Raw genomic sequence first — 19,259 nt, forward strand, 5'->3', positions numbered from 1 at the left:
ATTTACACACGTGCTAAAAGAAATACTTTTAAATTCTTTTCATAAGTAGTTTTAATCATAAAAATAGAGAATAATAAGAAATGAAGAAAAAAATGTTTTAACCGCATTTTGGAGCGATGCTTCTGAAAAACCAGTAAATATATGAGACCTTGTGCAATAATCCAACATGAGGACAGAAAACGTAATAAACGGGGGTTTCCCATGAACACATGGTGCTTATAGTCTTTTACAGCCCAATAACACTTTTAGTTAATCTAAAGAAAAAGTGATTATTATAAAAATAAAGGTCTTTTTTGATTAATCCACCAGAGGGCGCACTGACAGTAGCTACTAGCTAGCAGTTATTCATTAGGAGAATTATAACATTGTCTAGGAAAATAGGTAATATTTTAACAAGCTGTATTTTAATTCATGTGAATAAATATGTTACTTTTTAATGTACATTGTAAGAATAATCTGGAAGTGTTTCTCTCACTCTGTGCAGATGAGCCACAGTGACGGACAGCAGGTGTGTTAGCTTAGGAATGATGGAGCATGTTGGTGTTGTGGGCCCCAAATGAAGATCTGCTTAGGGCCCCAAAAAGGCTTGGGCCGGCCCTGTCTGTAGGTGAAACATACAGTAAAGAATATACCGTTCTGGAGTAAGTAGGAGTTTCTATGCATCACAAGCAACTTTTAGGTTAATGGGAAAACTACAATGCATTGAGGCCAACGGACTGAACGAGTCCTGGATCCATTTAAGGGCCGCTGGATGCAAAAAGAGGGATAAAGTGCAGCCTGGCTAGGAAGGGGTTAAGTGAAGAGAAAGGATGGAGGAAAAAAAGCCTTCTGGCAACCTGGGGACAGAGGGAACGCTGAACTCATCACAAACCCCTCTCCCGGCGTCCGCCAGCACATAATGACCCCAACAAGATGGGAATCCCTTTTAATTAAAGTGAAGGGAGATCAGTTAAGCTGATGGTTGCCAACAAATATTAGGGGAAATAGAATGTTTAATGGTCTGTGCACTTATCGTAGGCTATTTTCCACACCCAGGCCCCGGACTGATAAACAGGACAGGACCTTGTTAATCAACCTTACAACCTTTAAAGCCCCAGATAAGAGAATAATTCGGGATCTTTGTAAATTAGCTTGAGATGTGGCGAAGACTGCGGCCCCCCGAGCGCTGGGGGCCAGACTGTTGAGGAGGGAGACGAATTTCTATCAGTGTAATAGCCTTGAAGAAGTTTAGGGGGGAAACTACTTTCTCTCTTTACTGTTTTCTTACAGTGAATAATCATATTTTTGGTTATTTTTCCTCAGTTTTTATTCCCCTTGGGTTTGACCCTCCGCTGCAGTCTTATCTGTGACACAGGAGAGTCACCTGCTTTCTACAGAATAATCTAAACAGAGAGGCGGGGAGCGGGCGGGCCGACAGGTTAACAGGTCCTTGACCCCTAAATCACAGGCAGCGTGTTTATTTAGCAGATAAAAGACGCCGCTGAGGGCACAGGCTGGTATTTATGTTATTAAATACTTTTTAAAAATGTTCTAAAATATTAGACTTTTAAGTAAACTGTTGAATTTCTGGAAGGTAGACGCCATCGGTGGACATTTTGAGCTTTTCCTGGGGGATTTTATTCACAGAGATTTTAATTTCTGCAAATTCTGCTAACAATTTACAGTATTATGTGAAACTGATCTTTTTTAGCTTTAGATTATGTTATAAAGTTATTCCCGGTTGATTTTTTTTCATGCTTGATTGAGAAATCCTTGAATCTCCATGGCAACCGTTCAGCTGTGTAAAACGCCTGGTTGGACCAAGCTCCGCCTTCAAGGCGCAACTCCTCCTCCTCCTCCCCAGAGCTGCAGTTTCCAAACTATCAAGCTTCTGCCTCACAGAGCAGCCCCCCACCACTCAGCTCCTTCAGACTAGCCAGCAGCAATTAGCAAACACCTGGTGGAACTGAGCATCGTTAAAGGAGCCACATCTCAGAGCCACGCTGGTAAAAACGTTAAAAGGTTCACACAGGAGCCATGTTTTGATAACTTCCTGAAGATGGAGTTTCTTAAAGAGACAGAAGCCCAATTTCAAGGCTCTGGGACTTTAAAAAGATAATTTTTTTAAATGTCCCATTTTATAGCACAATCAAGTAACTATGTTAACTTCAGTTGTTATTTCTGAAATATGACTAAAGAGTAAAGAGAAACGTGATTTTATAATAAAACGCCTTGAAAGTGAGGCAGAAGCTGGTTACCTTGGAAACTGCAGCTCTGAGGAGGAGCTGCGACTCGAAGGCGGAGCTAAGTCCACCCAGGCGTTTCACACCGCTGAATGGTTGCCATGGAGATTAAAGGATTTCTCAAACATGCATGAAAGAATCCAGGCAACACTCCAGGTATGTTATATAGAATAATTGATATCGATAACATGCTGTACATAAGACAGCCATTTGATCAGAACTGAGATCTACATCAGCATTTTGAATGTTCAAATTGTTTCTCAATAAGTAAAGAAATTCTGAATTTTTGCCACTTGTGGATATTTTGTCTAAACCCTTAAAGTTAACCAAGCTGCTTTATTCTAAACCTTTTTTCTGCTGGAGTTTATTGGCTCTGTTGTTTTCTTCCTGGCGTCTTGGAAAAGGGACCCGGGATAAAAGGTAATTACACAGAGAAATGCAGACATTTATCAGTGCTTGCGGTTTGGGACCTTTAAATGTTCCTGCTGACAATTTCCCTTATAGCAGGCCACTGTGGAGCTGGCAGGTTCTGTTCGGAGCCCCAGCGCCCCGCTTCAACACTCAGAGTGCTGCCATATGTCGGACCTCGGCGGTGCCAGCAGCAAATGTGCTGAACAATGCGACTCAATGCATGAACTCGCTGCCTCGCTGCAGGGTGTGTGCCTGCGGCGCTCGCAGTCGAGGTTGTGGAGGTTTGCTTAGTGTGACTTCATGTCTGCCGTTACGTTTGTCACCACCAGGAACGCTTCGCCGACTCGCTCGACATTCATACGAGTCTGGAAAGCCATCCCAGACAGCCGCGGGTCGCACCTGGTTATGCTTCTTCCCAGTCTTCCCTCTCCCTCTGCTCCCCGGTTCCCACACCGGAGGCATCTGGAACCTATTGGCAGCAGAGTCACACCGAGCCATAAAGCCCTCAAAAGCTCACAAACAGACGAGGGGTAGAGCGTTAAACAATGTTGGCCCAACAAGCTGCCAACAGACACAACGCATCTTGAACCTGAACAAACCCCACTGCTCATTTTTTATCCTCGCTGTCTCTCGGTGCGTCTCTCTAAACTATTCCCCTCCTTCTCTCTCCTGCAGACACCACCTGGGAATTTAGTTTTTACCCCTAAATGGAAATGGTGCCGATGCTAAGGGAGCTAAATAAGGTTCAAATGACCAAGACCATGGAGAGGTAGACACTGATGAGGCAAGAACGCAGCTGCCCAAATAGATTGTTGCACTTTCGCATAGTCACCTTTTACAGACGGGATTTATCTTTCAGTTTGTCGTTTGCATCTCGAGGCAGTTAAATTGATTTCTGTGTTCTAAGTAAAGATATGCAAACAGTAGCCGAGTTTCTATTACAAATGTGTGCAGAACTTTGTTGATATTCTACTAAAGTCGAAAAAACAAAATTTTTGCAGTTTCACTGTTTTCATTAAATAAGAAATGCAATTAAAATCCCATGTGAATATGTTTGTTCACATGACAAAGTCCTACAAAACATACGATGCCATCATCGTTCTACGATTTCTTGCCATCTTCTTCATCGTTTCCGGCAGTAGTAACATCTGGTTGTTGGTCATGTGACTCGTGATGCAAAAAAAGTGCTTCTGTTGCAGTTTTGCAAACAACAAACAAACAGCGCCCCTCCCACCGAAACCGCCATCTCTGCTTCACTGTCTGAGACCGTCGCTTTTGTTGCCAATCTGTAAGATGTTGCTCTGATTCTCTGCTGAAAAGCTCAGCATTACAGGGTGTAAGGCTGCAGAGAGCCAAACCAAGAGAAGCACAAAACTGCTGCCATCTAGCAACGTATGCGATGGAAAAAAGCTGGTTTGGACCGGCCATGAATTAGTGCCCATCTATTTCCTATGGAACCTGCATGGTGAGGCGACAGCAGCTAGCCGTCCTAGAGCCAAGCGACCACCGATGCACACACGGCTCTGCGACACAAGAAAGTTGAGAATGTGAAAAATATTTGTTTGTCGCTGTTTTGTCTGGTGTGTTGAGTTTCACTCCAAGTGTCGTTCTTGTTGTTCGTCGCTCCCCATGTGTCATGATCATCACCCATGAAAGGGTGAGACTCAAAAAAAGCTAGCTAGCTAGTAAATGTAGATTAGCAGCTAGCTCCAGCAGCCTCAAGTCAAAAAATGCAATTCAAACTTTGGCCTGACACGAAAGTCCCGTGAGAAAAAAAACTACATAGACGAGATTAAACAGTTTCTTGGTAAAAAAAAAAAAAAATTGCAGCCCTGAATAACGTATTAACTTACATTTTTAAAAATTTAAGGCTTTTTAAGGATTCGCAGACACCCGGATAAAGGGAACTACAGCTGAAAAGGACGATAAAAGGAGCAGAGCATAGAACCAAAAGAGAAGAGCCACAGATGCAGCTATGATGACAACAAATAGGGAAAAAGATGAAAAGTGTGCTGTCCAAACACAGCCAGTAAAAAACTAATAAAATGTCTCCACTCAAGTCTTCGCTGAATATATTTCATGAATGGATTTTTGTAAAAAGACGAACATTTTCCAGGGTACAAAGCGAATGAAGAACATCATCCGTCGCGTTCATGAGCCGTTTGCTTTCTCCCAACTGCCAGAATTCTTGTTGACATGGTTACCGGAGAAACGTGCGTCAAAGATAGTTTGCTGCTAAGAGCGCTCACTCTGTTATGTTTCTATGACCAAGACTGTTTGTAACAGAAAATTATATTGTTAGGATGAATTTAGCCATACAATTTGCTAGCTACGAACTTAACTACCAGCTTACTGATGGAGCTTATGTCCCCTATTAACTAATTTAACCATATTTCACTGAATGGCATCACAAAAATGAAATGAGTGAAATGTCTTCAACTTAAAAATCTAAAGATTTATAAAGTTAAAGTTTTTAACTTTGTATGCAATATGCAATTTTTTTGTACATTTCAATTGTGACACAGGGTCGACCTGTCAGGATAACAATTTTTATCACAACAATTTTTATCACAATTCTAACGATAAATGTGTTCTTCCATTACTGTGTTCACTATGTTACTGAAAATGGTCAAAAAATAAGTTTTTATTGTTTATCGCAAACATTTCTGGGACAATTTATCATCCAGCAATATGTATCATGACAGGCCTAGTGATAAACAATAATATTGTTGTTTTGACACCATTTTCTAATGTTATATTAATAAAGCTCGCCCAACGACTAATACACTTACATTTTGAAAGGAACACTTCACACTGAAATTGGAAGGTATTTTAAATATCCAAAATGAAACACAATAAAACACAACCAAAACCGTAAACAAAGTTAGTTTTATCAAAATGAATTATCAGAAATTTCTCATGCGATAAATTGATTGCTTATTGCGACAGGCTTCAGCTTCGCTCATAGTAGATTTGTTAAAAGTCTTACATTTCAATTTAAAGGGACTTATTTATGTTCTGGTTCATTTTTTGCCCTTTGAAAATGCCTTTGATGGTCACCACAGAGCGACCAAAGGGTTAAGGATCACCCAGATAATGTGATCTGTTCTGGATTGGATCTCATGAGAGTGAGTGAGATCCATTGTCACCCTTTTAGACACGAGACACGGTGGGTTGGGGGTCGGGGTCGTTCTGTCACAGCCTTGTAATGCACTTATCGATTCTCCATATCTGTTACTGAGCCTTGGAAGCATGTCCCAAATTTGATATGCCGCTTCACAGAGGCCAAGTTCTTGAAAGGACACGGCGCGGATCAAAATGTTGCAGCTGAACAATTAAATCAAACCTAAACTCGGTTAGGTGCAGTTTCCCCTGAGCTGTTTCTCTCCTTCTTGATATCTGTGACATAAAAAAAAAAAAGAAATGTTGGACTGTGTCTCAGCAGAAAAATGTGCACTGGAGCCATTTCAAACCAGCTTTTTATTGTTAACAAATGGTGCCTTTGATATGGGCTGAAATGGGCGATACGTTTCTGTTTGTTTGTGCTGGAGGTGAAAATGAGTTGCTAACATTTGAAAGGCGAGGCTTGTGAAATGTAACACACTCGCGCACGTATTCCCCACCCACACACACACACACACACACACACGTATAAAAAAATGGCAGACTTTAATGTCGTGCAGGCGAAATGTTTTTCCACTCATTAGAGGGACTTTGAAGTTCGTGTTTGAAACCTCAACTCTGGAAATCTGACAGAGACAAGATTTTGGTATCCGCTTTCCTCTCCAAGAACGCCGCGATTCAAGGTAACGTATCCACATCCCATTAGTGCGTGGTGAACGTACCAACTAGATGCAGACAGAGTGCGCAATTTAATCGCGTCTGCCTTTTTTTTTCTGTAATATAACAGGGTTGTTAAATATAATTCCAGCTCACATCATGTTTTATAGCAATATAGCCCCAAAAAATTATTTATACCCTGGCAGATTTAGATTTAAATCTACTTTATTCAACCAGAAAGCTTCATTCTGACGAGAAAAGTGACATTTCAAGAGAGAATAAAGCAATATGCACTTTGAAAAACCATTCTCATTATTGACATTGCAGCAGTCAGTCCTTTCTTACATTTGCTGACCACCATTTTGCATATTTCTACTCGTAATTCAATGATTTATTTTTGGTGATGAAGTCCTTGAAGGCCTCCTCATCTCCAGATTTAGGCTCCATTCACAGCAGGTCTTGATGCTCAAATTCCAATTTTAAACTGTTTTTGCTCAGTTTTAATTTATTTTCTTTGTCCTTCATACTACTAAATAAATAAATACGACTTCAATCGGACATTTGTGTGAATGGTTTACGACCCCAAAGCGACCCGCATGCACAGAAGAAGAACGTTGACGTCACACAGAAGTATTCTCTTAGCCGAAATAATAATGGCCGCCGCTGTCTATGGCTCCAATTTAAGTTTATTCATTAATGGAAGCTGACAGTATCGTCGCAAGATGAAGAAAGCTAACAAAAAGAAATCACAACTAATAGCAGCGACTTTTAGTGGAGGATTGACTGCAGCTTTGGCAGAGAAGTCTGTTTGGATGTGGAGTAAAACCAGCCGACCACACATGCCGGAACTCTGCTGGGGTTGCTAGGTAACTGGCGGAACTGTGCTGGGGTTGCTAGGTAGCGGGTGGAACTGTGCTGGGGTTGTTGGGTAACGGGCAGAACTGTGCTGGGGTTGCTAGGTAACGGGCGGAACTCTGCTGGGGTTGTTAGGTAACGGGCGGAACTCTGCTGGGGTTGTTAGGTAACGGGCAGAACTGTGCTGGGGTTGTTAGGTAATGGGCAGAACTGTGCTGGGGTTGCTAGGTAACGGGTGGAACTCTGCTGGGGTTGCTAGGTAACGGGTGCAACTCTGCTGGGGTTGCTAGGTAACAACGCAGTGCAACTCAAGAATCTGGAGGTTTTTTAAACGGCTCATTTTCCAGACACCAAAAAAACATCAACTTAAAGCCAAAAAACATGTTGCGTTATTTTAGAGAAGCATCAGAAACCCAAATGGAAGTACAAAAAGTAGCAAAATGCTAATTTTGTAAAATATGTCAAACATTTGCTTGAAATTGTTGCTAACTGAGGTTGTTGTTTTATTCATTTGTGCTTATTGTGACGTTGGTGCTGAATTTTATTTCAAGTTGCTCTAAAAATGTCTTATTTAACTTGCCTTAAGGTGTAGAAACATCATTTCTCAATATCTGGCTCAAAAGTGAATCAATACATTTTTAGCTACAAGCCTGAAAACATTTGAAAAGCAAAATTATGATGTATGCCATTTGAAAAACAAGAATAAGTGGATGAAACGCTGCAGAAGTGATTTGCTGGGCTTCAGTCCGACTGACTCCTGTGAGAGTTTCTGCAGTCTTCCCCGTCAGACCCTGGGGGTTCTGTCTAAATTAGCCGGGACGAGCGGCTTGCTAGCAGGATGACCCTTTCCCTTTTTACCCCGCTCTTCCTCCACATACAGAGACAATCACTTTATCACACAGAGACGCTGTGAACGTCAGCTGCTAAGCCTCCATAAATCTGATAAGCCACCCTGGTGGCTGCTGCACCCAGCCGACGTGGCCGGTACCAGGCAGCCTGCAAAGCCTCGTCAAGCGGGACTTCAAAGTGCTGAGGGGGCCGCGCCCGCACCCCCGAAAACCGGTCAGCCCTCCCTTACTCCACCCCTGACCCCGCCCCCAGCTGATGTCGTTATTGAAGTCTTTGGCGCTCCATCCGAGGAGTAAGTTACCATTGACAGGTTCAGGGCTTGGTTGGCTCACCCAAGAGGATTCATGACTTTGAAGCTACTGGCCTTAAGCTGCATGTTATTCTTTTCAGGCTTTCTATGCTCCATCAATACACCAGACAGCACCCCACTACTCTGCACCCACACTGTAAAACGCAATGAGTGGGGTTTACTTGCATAACTTTTATAAAGAATACGTTTTTTACAGATTTATTGAAACCATGTCACCATGTTTCGACTGTTTGAGACAAATAATCTCTGAAAACGTCGACCTCCTCCACCTTCTCTCTGATCCACTACTGTCTGAAGAAACGCTACGCTCCCGACCAAAAACAACCAATCAGAGCCAGGAGGAGGGTCTTAGTGCTGTCAATCCTGAGTATGTTGTAATTACTAAAAGAAAACTACTTCATTGAAACAATTCCTGATTTTCTCTGCTCAAACCTGGACAGAAAACAAAGAAATCAGTGATAATTTGCTCTTTTTTTTTTTTTAGCCAAAAAGACACAATCATGAAAACCAACAAATGAAAATGGCATAAAAAGTCCAGCTAATAAAAGCTGTTCTGCTCTGAAAGTGACTCAATCTCAAAGTTTTGGACTTCACCTCTTCAACTTAAACGTCGTAAAACTCATTTTTGTATCAACAAAAAATGTGGTTTATTAGTTTTTGCTGCAGGTGGCACAATGCATTGTGGGATACCTTGTTGGCTAATCAAATACTTTACTGTTTTGCATGGCTCAACTTAATAGATAAACTTATCAAGCAATTTTTATCCAAAAGTTCACTTGTTTAAACTACAAACAACAAGTTGATGAGAATTAAGTTCACTTGAAATCTTTTACAGTGCACGCAGTTCGTATCGTGCAAAAACACACAGACACACTCAGAGGCAGAAAGAGAGCATATGCAAGCACACTCTCCCTGACTTATATATCTGCAAACACATGCTTTATTGAGCGGCCCGGCTGCCTCCCTGCACGGCAGCAGAGCGGTACCAGGCTCCAGCAGCACCGGCAAACATCCTTCCACGCAACCGCTCACTCCCTTCATCAGCACTTAGTGGACATCTGTGCAGTGCCAGCCCTCTCCGTATGCCGTGGCAGCCAGAAGACAAACGACCGTGTCAGAGCGGTGGCTCGCCTCCACGCCAGAGGCCGCGCAGGGCTTCCAGTGCCGGAGCGTTACGGGACTCGGAACCAGTCAGGAACGAGCGAAGCTGCCGGCGAGGGGCAAAAAGTTCCTCAAACTGTAGACACAGGTGTTATCACAACATCCGCCAGGAAAATGAGGCTCTCAGCTGTAAACGCACAGGAGCATTTATGCTTCTTTGAAAACTCAGATTGTTTGGGATGCTGTGGTTCAGCACAACCCACATATGGAGGACTTAGTCCTCGACGCGGCTTTCGCAGGTTCGATTCCCGACCTGGTGACCTTTGCCGCATGTCTTTCTTCTTCTCTCTTTACCCTCTTTCCTGTCAAATAAAGGCCACTACAGCCAATAAAACCTTTAAAAAACAGATTGTTTCACATTGTTGAGATCAGAGCATATTTTCCTTTGTCTCGTTTCTATGAGTATCACAAGTAAAAAACAAACAAAGAAAAAAACCCAGAAAATTTGAGATTATTTCTGAAATTTTTCAGAAAAAACTTGGAAGTTTTAGATCTTAAAAAGTCAAAAAAATAAATAAATAAATAAAAATTTAGAGGATAAAGCACAGATAATTTGAGATTAGTCTCTGAAATATTCTGGAAAAACTCTACAAAAATCCTAGAAATTTCTGAGTTTCAAAAGTCTAAAATTTGAAACTTTTGAAACTCAGAAATTTTAAAGTTCTTATCAGTGAAATATAATAGAATTTATTAAATATACAAACTAACATTAATGCTGCAGCACAGTTGACTTTGTGGGAAGTTAGAACAGCAGAACATAAAAAGTCAACAAAGCCTCTCATATTGAATTAGTGAATAAGTTAAACTATTTTACTCCACTAGGTTACTCTCAACATCTGACTGGATGAGCAGCTTCCAGTCCAGAGCTGACAAACGTTTTGACCACTCCAAAAAAAAAAAAAAAGTTCTTTCATGTCTGCAGAAAATCGGTTCTGACAGATCCCAGAGCGACTGGATCTGCTTCAGGCTCAGCTAATGTAGCAAGGCGAATTATTGTCATTCCACGTTTCACGTCGTTCCACAACTGTTCACCAGCCGTCGGTGGACGGGCCAGCCTCGTTCGACCACATATGACTACAATCCATACGCTTTGGCTTCTCCTTCTGGGAAACAGATTCATACCAGCAGCATCGTAAACATCTGGATGTCACAGTCGTTATTGAACCAGACAATTTTAAAAAAAAGAAAAAGAAATGGGAGCATGCATGGTTTTAAAACGTCTGCTACTAAGCTTCTTGGAACATTCAGTTCATCTGGAAAACATTCGTGTTTGTTCGTTTTTTTCAGCATTGTTTCGTGTTGCAGCCTATTTTATACACACATAAATATATCATTAAAAATGACTCTTTTTACAAGAAAATGTTTCAAAAAGCATGTCAAACGACAAAAGCCTAACAACACACAGCCGCTACAAGCTATTAGCTTTTGTACCTGCAGATTTTTAATGTGTAAATGAGCTAATTAACCTCCACTGTGTTCAATCACTTATTAATGATCGCAAAATAAACATGAAGCCTGAAGACATAAAACTGTGGGAAATGTTTGCGTGTTTTTTAGTGTTAAATCCTGATACACCAGTGGGGCTGTTGCCAGTCGGTTGCTATAGCAACAGGCATACAGACATGTTACTGTTTATATCCGGAGGTTTCGAGTACGCAGGGCAAAAGGCTATGCTGCACGCAGACTCGTTGTCATGGCAACTGACAGCAGCAGGGCTACACGTGTCGGGATTCAACAACAAACAAAAAAACACGGCGCCATTTCCCACACAAAGAACAGAACATTCAGTTTCATGTTTTTAAGGTTTGACATTTACTGGCAAGTGGTTGCTGTATGTTAGCTGTGCGGCTGATTAGCTAATTTATACACCTGCTCTGCTGACGATCTGTCAGGTGTGAGGGTCGCCTTTTTGACCGATTCCACATCACATCTACATGTCAAGGTTGTCAAAGTCAAGTTAGCTTGACTGACTTACTTCCCTCTCCTGTGCCGTTTTTTAAATTTAAGCTTCTTCCTGATCTTATCTAGTTATCGTGTCGACAAAACACTGGGTCTGTTTTTCTTTTACACCTACATTTAAGATTTGCCGCGTTATGTTGACAACTTGACAGCTAAAACCATTGCTAGTCATCGTTAGCTAGCAGTTTTTGCCCTCCATCAGTGTGATGCGTGAGTGACGTCACACTGCGATGGGTTTATAGCGTAGCCGACACCAAGAGCGGTGAAGAAGAATACGTTTGGTATTTATTTATTCGTCAGCGGTTTTTCTGCGTTATTTTCCCCATTGTTGTTTTGCACTGCATTAAATTAATAATACCAACTTCTCCAGGTTTTATTTGTTAACTGGATTTTTCTACCTCAGCAGCGCGGCTAAAGATGGCACGTAAAAATCGCCTTTCTGCCCTCTAACCATGAAATTTCCAGATCTAAACATGAAATTTGTGTCTATTGCTTCTGCATTTTTAGATGAAACATTATATAGTTAAAAAAAGTTCTGAGGTGGTTTATGGTTAGTGATGTGATCAGCACGATTTTCCTCTGAATTACTCAAGTTGTCCGGATGATTTCATAGTGAGAACAACAACAGACTCTTTCCACTGTTTAGTAAACCCGATGAAAGTGGGATGACGGAAACACGGCTACGATAGTTCAGGTTCACATGAGGTCAAAGTCGTCATATTAATACCTGTGGCTTTAGTTTGAGGTGTGACGCCATGACTCACCCTCAAAAATCAGAGTCCAGGCTTAGCTGGGAGATGTGAGGAGGTTTGTGTGGAAAAGTAGGGGAGGAATAGCAGTATTCCCAGGATAACAGGCTCTGGCGAAGGAACTGAGAGGTGTTTTGGCTTGTGTTACATTTAGGGAGAGCTCAGCGTCTCCAAGAAGGAGGCTATAAAAAGACAAAAGAGGCAGGAGGCCATGTGGAGAGACTGTTTAAAGTGAGCAAACACCCACTCTGTAAACCGAACAATGCCACCATCACCACCACTGAGGAAGTGAAGGAAAAGCTCTGTGGGACTGAGATCACATAAACGCTACAATAAGCTGTTATCAAAACCAGATGCACACCTTCGCATTAATATGGGGACCAAATGGAAGGACTGGTTGGGCTCCGCTGGACACAGTGACCCTTCGTTTTCTGACTAAAGTGAAAAGGAATGACAGATGTCATCACCAATGCAAACTCACTCTTAGCTAAATAAAAAGAGAAGCAGCATAAAATGAAATGGTTTCCATATGTTAAATAGTACTTTATTTAAATGTGCACAACATAAAACACACCATCCATCCTGAGGTTGCAACTTTTACAGCTTCGTTTTCACTGATTATGAGACTGAGTTTTCATTTTTGGGAATTTATTTGGACTGTTTGATTATACGACATAAAACTGGAATGAATACTAGGATGTCCTGTTTAGTGCGCTTTAATCCAACTCCAGTTCGTTTGGGGAGGTGTGACCATGTGACCGAACTCTGGTCCGCCTACAAACTTCGATCTGGTTGAAGTGAACTCTGGTGGGATTCGAATGCATGTGAACGCCAAGGGCCTCTCCAAAAGCAGGAAACGGACTGTAACTCGGGGCATTCTGGGTAAATACAACCAAAACAAACATGCTACATTTTAGCCAGAGGGAGAAATGGGTTGTGTTTACCAACCACAGAAGAGAAATCTGGTGCTATTCCTTTTTGTTTGCATTTTACTTCCATTTTGAAGGAAGTTACCCTCATTGTCTCCTTCTGAGGTGGCTACGATGAGCTCTATGCTGCTTTATACCAACCGCTGTGCGATGCAAAAACAATAGTTTCCATTTCATTTTTGTGAAACAAACCAAACTTGATGCAGCTGAAAAATCAGACCATCATAACACCTGGCAATTTTTTTTAAAACTGCCGTGTTTCCATTCAGCCAATTTGAGCAATTTCATGGTAAATGAAAAGGCATCTATTTGGTATAAATTTCACTTGAAAACATGTTTTCTTCATATTTTAGTTATTTCTAAATGTTCCTGTCTTCTTTTGATTCGGTATTTTATTGGTCGGCTGCTTTAACCACAGATATGCGAGTCATGAGATAAACCTGGCTCTCCTTCCAACCATGTTCAGACTGCAGAAGCTATTTGGATGAGGCGAAGCGTCTTCCAGAAACGAGACAAGTCCTGTTGCCTTTCACTGAACCACAGGCAGGAGCGCCTCGAAATTCTTTAACTTCACCTCAAATCAACAACTGGATGGTTGAAACTTTGACACAGTTGTGTTTTCCAACTGGACAATGATCCAAATCTGTTTTTTTCTGGAAAAGGCAGGAAAACATTAAACTTCTGGGACTTCCTTCCAATGTCACGACCTCAACCCGACTGAAACTGACCCGAACAAGCACTGCTTTCTAACATCTATGTAACAGATGGGTTATGTACTTACAAACAAAACATGCATTATTTTACTTTGTGTTTTAATCTCCTGCCTGGACGTTCTGAGTGTTTGCTTAGCCAATGCAACCAAAAGTAAGTAATGTTTCCCTTAGTTACTAAAACCTTTTTTAAGGTTATTGTCATTTAAAAATACACTAGATGTGCCGCTTTGTGTTGGTTAACGTCCGACTCGTAAGGCGGACGTTTGGTAGACGGTTGAGTTCACTAACTGACCAGTTTTAATTAGTGGAGCTGAGAGTAACACCAGGAATATAAATATATATTAATGTACGGTATGTCAATCACTCTTATGTCAGGCGACTTTAGCCACAGGGTGGCTAATACGATTCAAAAGCCGATGTCTTTTCCCACATACCTGACTTCTTCGTGGAAATCTCAATGGCCCAATTAAATTATTCAATTTGTTCCACTTCAAGTGGTACTAAATCTGATATGTATCTGATAGTTTTCACAGCGTCCACAAGTTTCAGCTAAGAAAAACCTGAGTTTAATTCTAATTCAGCCTGTTGCAATAAGCAATAAATCAATTAATCGAATAATAATATAAAACAAGCTAAATAATTTCCATTTGCTTGATTTATCGGTTCTCTTTGCTAAAAACTGGATGATAAAAGTTTCAGTCTGGTGTTTTGGTCTCAACCAGCCTTTTTATAAATGACAATTTTGTTTACTAAGATTTCATAATTCATTTTATTTTATTTGTTTATTTTGTATATTTAAAATGTCTTCCAGGCTTAGTGTTAAATGTTCATTAGAGTTTAAGGTTTAAGGAGAATGTGTTCTTGCATTATTATGCCAATACCATAATATCGGTATGGTATATACCAATGGTATAATTATACCATACCAATGGTATACCATACCATAATGCACAGGTGTCAAACTCAAGGCCCGGGGGCCAAATCTGGCCCGCCGCAGCTTTTTATGTGGCCCTCTGGACTCCAAATTACATCAATAAGTCCGTCCAGTTTTTCACAAATCTGCAAAAATCACACAAAATCAACAAATTTCCACATTTTTCCCTGATTTTACTGCTAATTTTCTCAAAATTGGTCAAAAACGTTGAATCCGTAACCGATATGACGAGTGATAGTCACATTTGACATCATACATTAGCGTAAATATTGTAAAAGAATAACGATTACAAATATTTCTTAATATTCACCACAAAATCTGTCATTTTGATTGCAAAAATAAACACTAAAATAATCACAAATCCCAGAGGAACAGCCATTTATTGATATTTTAACAGTTTTATTGGTTTTATCAATAGATTCTGGTGCAACCGGCCCTTTAAGAACGTTCAGATTTTTGATTCGGCCCAAAATAAAAATGAGTTTCACACCACTGCCATAATGGTATGGTATACCATTTAACACTGGTATAATTATACCATTGGTATAATTATACCATTGGTATAATTATACCATTATACCAATTATAATGGTATAATTGGTATACCATTAATATGGTATACCAATTATACCATATTAATAGTATTATGCCATTTATAATACCAATAGATGGCATTTTTGCTATTATAAAATATTACTTGAAAATGGTCTCAAAACAACAATATTATCATTTCATTCAATAACATCTTGGACAATTTATCATCTATGGTGACTAATTCAAATGAACATTTAACACTGGAACTGGAGACGTTTTAAATATCCAAAATAAATAAACAAAACAAAGGAAACAACCAATAAAATGAATGATGAATTCTCTGTAAACATAATTGTCCTTCATAAACAGGTTGGGACTGAAGCAGCAGACTGAAAACTTTTGGTAAAGAAAAGAGAAAACAATAAATCATGCAAATGGAAATTATTGAACTCATTTTAATTTACGATTAGTTAATTGTGACAGGCCTGGGTGTATGTATATCTCTGACCCTGTGTGTATAAGCCAGACTGGTTACTGTGCACCTAATTCTCATTTCTAATTATTAATTGGAGTTGCATGTGGTGTAACTGCACCGCGGCAGGAGAACAGCGGTAATTAACCCAGCATTGGAGGCCGTGATGAGTGGATGTAAACTTCTCACCAGAACTGCAAACAAACATTAATAAACCAAATTAAACAGAACACATGATTGTTCCACAGAGGGGAGCGCTGAGCGAGCCGATTTACCCGCAAATATCTGAGCCATGAGGTAAAGCTGGCTGCCCTCTCTGACCAGGAGGCATCAAATCTGCATCGCTGATGCAATTCAAATCAAAATCCAACCACGCTTTGATTTTTTTAGGGTTTTTTTCTCGGCCATCGTGGCCCAAACATGGGAGACTGATTTGAGCGAAGGGGATAAGAACCAGAAAGGAGAAAAGAGGGCAAAGAAAGAAAGGAGGGGGAATGTGCCATATCCAATTCTCAATATTTACGTGTAAAATGTGTTCTGCTGTTCTTTCCCCCAGCAGGTCCACAGGAATGCGGTCCACTGGCCGCTTGCCTGGCTAAATGTGTTCCCTATGTGTGGGCTTTCTAGCCGCATGTGTTGCCTTCGCTAAGAGGCAAGGTGGAGGAGAAAGGTGCATTTGGTTAAAAAAGCCTTTCTGCACTGCAAAAACACAAGACCTTACCCAGTAGGTTTGGTTTAGTTTCTACTCCAAATATCTTAGCAGACAAAACTAAAATTACAAGCACATTTTCAGGGAGCTTGTTTTAAGTCAGTAATTCCTTAATATTGATTTTAAAAAGCTGTAGTTCCACTGGCAGATTATTTCACTTATAACAAGACATTTTCCCCTTGTTATATTGGTGAAATAATCTGCCATCGATTGCTTTTCATCAATATCAAAGACTTATTTACTTAAAAATGCTCAGATATCTTGTAAGTTGATACACTTGAAATAAAACTAAGATATTTGCACCAGAAACTACTTGGTAAAATTGTGTTACTTGCAGTGTAACACGATTAAAAACTTTAATGGACTAAAGAACATTTGAGTTTCAAATCAGCTTTAATTATTTTAAAGACAAAACTGTCATCTTTTAAGCAAGATTTAGGAATTATTTGTACATTTTTTTATTCCTTCATATTACTTGAAAAAGTACCAGTTCCACCGGCAGATTACTCCATTTGTCACAAGGCATTTTTCCTGTTTTAATCTGCCAGTGGACTTTTTACATGAATATTAAGGACTTATTGATTTACAACAGGCTCTTATATCTTCCTGAAAATTTACTTGCAAGTTTGTTTTGTCCTAAAAAAAATCAAAGCTGATTTCAAATTCAAACGTTACTCTAGTGGTGGGACTAAAGTTTTCAATCGCATTACAACGAAAAAAAAGTATTTTTAGCGTCCTTGGACTACATCTCCCAGAATCCTGTGCGGTTCTGGATCAGTCAAATTATTGAACATTCTGTCAGACGTATTATCTATTGATATTGATCACATATTTATGGCTGATTTATTCTCCAGTTCTAAGTGGAACCAGAACTTTTTTATTTTATTTATTTTTTTACAAATATTAAGGAATTATTTACTCAAAACAATCTCCCATTTCTTGCTGAAAAGTTACCTGTAAGTCAGCTCTACCTTACTTCAGGTGCATTTGGAGTAGAATCTAAATTAGCACGGTTCTGTGTTTTTGCAGTGCGACACATGGAAGCAGGAAAAAGTAAGGCAGAGATCAGGTGAGGCGAAAGAGAAAAGCTGTAGCTCCCTGGTTGAACCCGAGCGTGGGAGGTCCAGAAACCCCCACCTCCATTACAATTAAATCCCTTCCGAACATCCCGGCCGGCTCTTAAACCGAGCTGCAGAGAGGAACCTGTAGCTGCGGAGGAAACCAGGCATGCCCAGAAGGGGGGGATGTTGTGAATCGCTGGGCGACCTGGCACAGCTCTACCCCTCCAGCTCATTGTTCTGGCTCCAACAATGCTTTATAAGCCAATTACAGTGTGAATTTTACCAATCAAATTGGAACGTCTGATGCTAACAAATAGCTTGCGCTGGATTTTATGGCTGCTTCATCCCACATGGTGCAAGCCTCATGCTCCAATGCGGTCAAGGTGTTAGCCATTACGTTGACAGACGTGCACACGTTTCTACATCTGGCACTCGTCAGCACTAACACGCCAAGCCAATTACACAATGTTGTTCTTTTTGCCATATAATGCTTTTCATAATCATATAATTGCTCAACCTCTAAAATCCCCCTGAAGTTTTTCTTCTTCTTCTTCTTCTTTCTTCCCCCTGCGCTGTGTGAGACTGCCAAACCGTTTCATCAAAGGTAAAAGGACTCTCTCCAAGCACCAAGAATCAATACTCACGAGACGGAACAAAATTACGTGAAAACCAGAGATCAAAACATTTTTTATTTCACCTTAAATAGCGCGCACATGTGCGGAGGAGACTTCCTGACACACATTTCCCTCGACAAGAACCTGTCAGCTAGCATGAGAAAACAGCCACGAAGTCTGCCGAATGTGTCAAAGCCTTGACGAAGGGTGGAGATCCCATGATTGAGACATGCGGCTGCATATTATTCCTCAAATCAAGCCGCGCATGCCGAGCCTTCATATCTGGCCAGAACCGTCGACTCTGCACCACATCACATCCGCAACATTTTACCCAAAATACTTCACACCCTCTTAAGTGCATAAACGTTATTGTTGGAGGACGGACGTATTAAAAGTAATGTGCTGGTTAGGGTGAAACCATGATCTGGGCTTAACAGCACACTGATATTTTGACTGCATGAAATATTAATGGTTGATTTTGAATAAAAAAACCGCAGGAATCCGGTCTGCAGAGATTGAACGTTTCCCCAAACCTGCGTAAAGTCAGGGTCAGAGTTTTGTGATATTTTTGCTGCAGCAACAGGAATATTTGCTACGTTTCTGATCTACTGTTACAAAATCTGCCTTCCTGTTGGAATCTCTTAGATTGTTTCCAGATAATCACATCTTGGTCTGCAGTTGCCACTAAATTCACCTTGTTTCTAAATGATTTATTTACTTCTGTAACTTTTAACCTTTTCAACATTTTACCCAAGCCAAAAAAATCACAAGAAAAAAACAACAGAAGGCGGTAGGCCTGTCACAATAAATTGTCCCAGAAATTATTGCTGTAAATGACAATACCACTGTTTTGAAACCATTTTTAACTAATGTAAAAATGCCATTAAGCAAGTTTGCCCTCTGAAAGGGGTAATAACTGCCTGTTACCTAGCAACCCCAGCAGAGTTCCACCCGTTACCTAGCAACCCCAGCAGAGTTCCACCCGTTACCTAGCAAC

This window comes from Poecilia reticulata, linkage group LG1 (genome assembly GCF_000633615.1).
Source record: "Poecilia reticulata strain Guanapo linkage group LG1, Guppy_female_1.0+MT, whole genome shotgun sequence".
Lineage (NCBI taxonomy): Eukaryota > Metazoa > Chordata > Actinopteri > Cyprinodontiformes > Poeciliidae > Poecilia > Poecilia reticulata.